Genomic DNA, 6,090 nt, shown 5'->3' with positions numbered 1-6,090 from the left:
CTACATATTAGTATACATTTTTATATGGGCATTTTCGTTTTCGTCTTCGGTGTTATGCATCATTAATAACTTCACCCGATCCTTTTTTCCCAACGAACTAATACATCAACGAGCCAGCCCTCGATTAGTATTTATGTAGATAATTGAATATTTCTTCATTGCCCCACTAATGTAACACGAATGTGTAAAGGAGAAAAAAAAAAGATTGTAAAGTGTTCAGCTCATTTAAGGTATTCATAAAAAACAGCTGTCGTTTCATTAGCCATTAACAATGATATCATGAGTTGGAAGTTGTTTTTGTTTTTTTGTTTTTTTTTTTTAATTTGAAGCAGTGTTAAAAAAAATCATTCATATTGATGCATCCGAAAGGAATTGGATATGATCCAGGGTGGAGCCAAGTATATTGATGGGAGGTCCTCAATCCCCCAAATTCTTTTTATAAAACCATTATTTATATGGTTGTGGACTCTCCCCCCCCCCCCAAAAAAAATAATAATAATAATAAATAAATTGAATTAAAATTGAAAAGGATCACTCTTTAAGACTTTTCCAATTTCAAAATTTAAAAAAGACATTTATTTTTTATTATTTCATTTTCCCCAAACCCTACTCCTCTCTAGTTATTTCATTTTCTTGTTTAACTTAACCCCCCAAAATCCTAACACCCGTTGCAATCATACATCAAAAACATCTCACAATGAATGACAAGGCCGTTAGGACCAAACCCAAACTCATCATAAAGACATAATATCACAAGAGTTTTGACCAATCAACCCCCCTTGAATTTCAAAAAATATCACCTAATGGTCCCCACTCTTGTGGTACCAGCTGATTGATTACAAGTTTTTTTTTGGTAAAGTTTCCAATAACATAGTTGAACCCCATAAAAAATGTTTTAGAAAGCAAAACCATTCACATTGTCGAACATCACCCACTCTCTTAGTTGTCCTATTCCAATTCGTTAGGAGGCTAACAAACTCGAGAACAAGAATAACAATTGGCAATCAAACAAACATGAATAAAAAATATAAAACATAGCAACACAAAAAGTACATTCAGAGATTTGTGATTTAACTTATAGCCTATGTCCACATGTGTCAGATGTGAACAAATCCACTATCTAATAGTAGATATTACAATTATGGTATTCATAGCCTACCCAACAAAACCCTATCTCCCAATACACCTGAAAGTTCCCACTATATATGAGAAATCCCAAACTGGATCAACTCCATAAGCTACTAAGTAATAGATTTCACAGGCCACGAAATCCTTATTGCGAGTCCAAAGTCCTGCAATTCCACTTGCAAATCTAGCATGTGATTCCAAACTACAAGTATAGTGTCTTGCAATCTTGCAAGTCTCAAGTGTATGATTTCCTTGACATTGCTAATCCATACTCATCCCGAGGGGTGGTTAGTGGTGGGCTATGTCCCTCCACTTCCACCATAGATCATCATAAAATTTTGCCTTTAGGATCTCAAGTGTGGATTGGATCATGGAACAGATACACAATTAGAATTCAAGTTACCAATACAATATAACTCTTTCATTATCTATATCTATCAAACAAATTTATGATATATAAGGATATGTTTGGTGATTAAGTGGTTTGATAAACAAGCAAAAAGTGTTTATTTTAACAACACCTTAATGTTATTTGGTGACTCATTTGTCAAATCGTTTATTAAGTATTGTAAGCACTTATTGGAGTGGAGATGTTTGGTAAACTACTTTTTTTCACAAGTGTTTATTTTAGCATAAATAACTATTTTAGTCCCCATTTTACCCATACATTTAAACTATGGTTTTCAATATTTTATCATACATTTGAAGTTCGCCACATCACCATGCCGTGACACATGGGAGTCCATGTGGGCCCACACATTGAGCACCACATGGACAATGTGCAATAAAAATTAAAAGATATATATATAGTATCACAAAAAAATCGTATTAATAAAAAAATAATCAACATTCGGATTAAGGAAAAAAAATGGAAAAACATCACCAAAGAACAATCATCAATTATTCATAAATTGGAATAAAAACACAGTTTTGCAATAAGAACAATCATCAATTATTCATAACCAACCTAATGTCATTGGCAATAGGGATGAGCATTCAGTTTATTTGGTTAAAATTTAAAAACCAAAGTAAGAAAGATGAAAACAAACCAAAACCAAAATTTTTTATTTGGTTTTTGGTTATTTCGGTTAAAAATCAAATTTAATATATATATATTACATATTATATAATGAATTTCAGCTAATTTGATTTTTTTGGTTAACCAAATTTATCTCTGAAAGCCAAAATTCCTAAAAACCGAAATAACTAAACCGAATTACCCAAAAAACCGAAAAAAAATAAACTGAAAAATCAGAATAAAAATTTTTGGTTCGGTAATTCAGTTTTAACCGAATAATACTCACCCCTATTTGGCGATTGTACAATGAGAATGGCATGAAATCCCCCAAAAAAAACAAATCTGGTAACAACAACGCTAAAAGGGTTTCGGATTTTAAATACCTCAAAAAAAAAAACAAATATTCATGAAAACATGGAAAAAATGGTTCCAAGAGTGAACATGACCTGATTGGCTGGTGAGTTTTCAGGTTGTCATGTGGTTGTCGGTCGCTCCTAGAGGTGTTACTATTGGTGTACTCGAGTCTGTACGAATGAGGGAAAAGAGGGTTTTTCTAATGCCTAAGGGTATTTTGCGGATATAAAAATTTAACCAGGGAATGAATTGTTCCAAAAATTTTGAAAATGTTCTTATTTAATAAGTGCTTAGAAAAAGCCACTCTCAATTTGCTTTTTCAATAAGCACTTCTTTATTCAAATAAACACATTTTCCTCATTTTTTTATCAAACATGGATAAGTGGTTATTTTCCACTTACTTAATGTGTGGTCCCAACACTTATTTTAAGTACTTATAAAAAAGTATTTAATAAAAGTGAAATCAAACAAAGCCCAAGTTGTTCAGAGAATCAACATAGAGGAATTATGTTGCTAATTATATATGTTCAAATTAAAAGGTAAAAGAATAGTAGTGTTATGCCAAAAACCATCTAGGAGTATAAAATTTGTCTAGTCCTTTTACCCCTAGGCTTTTTTTTTTTTTTGTTGAAAAAAAAATCAATTTAATCAACAACAAACATGACATTTCTTTCTCAGGTTGTTAAGAGGCTAACAAACCTACCAACAAGAAAAATGATTGACAACCAAAGAACTAGGAAAAAAAGTATAAAATAGAGCAACACAAAAGTACATCTAGAGATTTATGTGGTTCCACTTCCACTATAGACCATCATGAAATTTTGCCATCAGTTTTTTTTTTCTCAAATTTGGATTAGATCATAAAACAGATTCACAACTAAAACTCAAGGCACCAATACAATACAGTCCTTTCATTACCTATCTCTACCAAACACATTTATGATATATAAGTTGCCTGGAATTTTGATAACTAACACTTGACCAATCAAAATCCACTCACGAATTTTAATAAATAACATTTGATTTACTACCAAATTTATAATTCTAGTTGATTGATGAGATGTTTTTCAGATATTATATCTTTTCCATATCATAGTTGAACATTATATATGTTAAGATGGACGAATAATGCCAAAAAAAATTGCTTAGTCCTTTTACCGTAGGCAGTTTTTTTTTTCTTTCTCAGATTGAATTTGAGTTTTGCCATTTGGGCGGGGATAGAAGGGTGATGATGGAACAAGGATTTGAAAACCGAGTCTTATTTTTTCTTATCCTGCAATCTAAACAATAATGTTATCCTTGCTTGAGTCGTATGCCAATCTTGGCCTAATAAATGGACCATTAACTATTTATATATATTAAGCCAATTCCTAGACCCTATTAACCAAGTGGCATACAATTCAGCTCTCGCTCTAATTCTTTTTGTTTGTTTGTTTTTTCACACATCGAATCTCACTCTAGTACGTGTAAAATAAGCATTACATTGACCCACAAATTCCCCTTATATGTTGTCTTTAGTAAATTATGCGCTCTGTGCCTGTGTCCATCGAACATCCTCATTGATGCTGTAGAGAATTCCGGTGACAGTCGAGACTCTAGAGAGAGGATCCCAACTCCCAAATAAACATTTTCTAATTTCCAGAAGGAAAAATGCAGAGCATGTATGTCCCGGTTTGGTTCTGTCGAAGGATGACAAGGCCAAAGTGGATCTTTGCTAAACGCTATGCACACATGACGTATATATCGATCACCATTTCGAAGAGAAAAGGCCAAACTGGAAGCATCCCAATTCCCCATCTTCTTAAATAATATCTCATCTCCCTGTGATGAGACTGAGAAAAGGAATTTTGATTGATGCAAGGCCCACAATCGTCACCACAGAGTGGTGTGGTGTGGACCCATGCATTAATGCAGTTGAGGAGCTGAGCCTGAGCGAGCGTTTCATCCAAAATGAGCAACAGCTGCCCCTCTGTTTTCACTTCTAAACGTAAAAAGCGAGTCCGGATCTCCTGCCCACATCCGAATCCGAAGTCGTACAAAGCAGTCATTCTGATAGTTCCTGAAGTAATCCACAATTGTCAATCTCAAATCAATTTTGAGCCAACCCATTAATCCACAATTGTCAATCTCTCTTGTCCAACAGGATGATGACCTTCATTACTCATTAGCCCGTTATCATTTTTGTAACAATTGGATTCCACTTACAGACATCGTTCTCCCATTTAGGGACATCTTACCCGTCAAACAGTTATAATATAAAAAGGATGTGGACCATCGAAAGATATAGACCCCAATATTTGTATATCAAATAAAGAAAAAGGATTGGACATTTGAACCATTGGGGCCTAACCAAATGCTCCACTTTGCTTTCATTGCCTCACACCCACGGTTAGTCGTTACCTTGAATTTCAAGTCGTCTACATTCTACAATCCTATTATTCCTATCACATTCGGCTGACATGGAATATCATGATTGATTTTCATTGAGGATTTTTGCAAAGGTGTTTTTTTCTCACTTTTCTGCTTGGGCCCAGTTAATTTGCTATTATTATCCTTTGAAATAAATAGAGTTCACATCTGCTTTCCAAGGGATACCAGATCTGCTCCTCACACCTGGCGCCTTACATGCACATCTTATCATGCATTGGAAACATCTTCCATATTTATTGGTTATCATTTACGGGAGATGTTCTCAATGTATAGTGGATGTGCATGTGAGACACCCATTTTTGAAGAGTAGATCCCGTCACCCCCACAAGGGGGTGCCCCACAACGTTCCACAACACATCTCTGCCATGTATTGAAAATATCTCCAGATGATATACCAAAAATGATAATATCATTACATAGCCGAGATGTGCTGTAGGACGTATTTGCAATAAAGATTAATTGAATGTAATGATAATTCAACATGTTATGAAAACAGTGATAATGTTCCACGCCATAAATAAAATACATGGAATCTGATGAAGGGTATTTGGCCTGACCTCATAAACGGGTGACATGTGTACGTTACTCGACATGAATAATAACTCGACATGAGCAGATCGGCACGTGGATATGACAAGACGAGATGACAACTCAGCAAGTATCAGCTCGCCTCAAAATGAGCTCGGGTATGATAATGTCCCGAGCTGAAGGTACTTCGGGTTGAGTCCATCCCAGTTCACGGACTAAAACAACCATGTTCACAGTAGTCTAGACCTAAGCAAGTGATCCACCTCGGAGACGACTCACCTCAGGCGGAATCACCTCGGCATGCCACTAGCAGCTCGCCACAAGGTAGCTCACTACAGGGTTCGTTATCAAGTAGCCCTGAGTCCTACGAGAAGCTTCCTATCTGACAACCGTACCTGTCAGCCCTGAAAGCTGCACCCACGTCCATTCCTGGCGGCGCAGCATCTGCCAACTTTGAGGACTGCACTCATTGTCTCTCACCTGGCGGCAACGTGCCTACCAACCCTGGAGATTGTCTCCTACCTAGCGGGACCGTACCCTACAACGGTCACATTGGCCCACGTACTCCCTAGTCTTGACGACGATAGCCGATCACTCTGAGACATTGCCTGACAACAGATCATTGCAACAGA

This window comes from Nelumbo lutea, chromosome 3, assembly GCF_056320005.1.
Source record: "Nelumbo lutea isolate HS-2025 chromosome 3, American lotus-T2T, whole genome shotgun sequence".
Taxonomy (NCBI): domain Eukaryota; kingdom Viridiplantae; phylum Streptophyta; class Magnoliopsida; order Proteales; family Nelumbonaceae; genus Nelumbo; species Nelumbo lutea.
Note: the sequence above shows the minus strand (reverse complement) of the source record.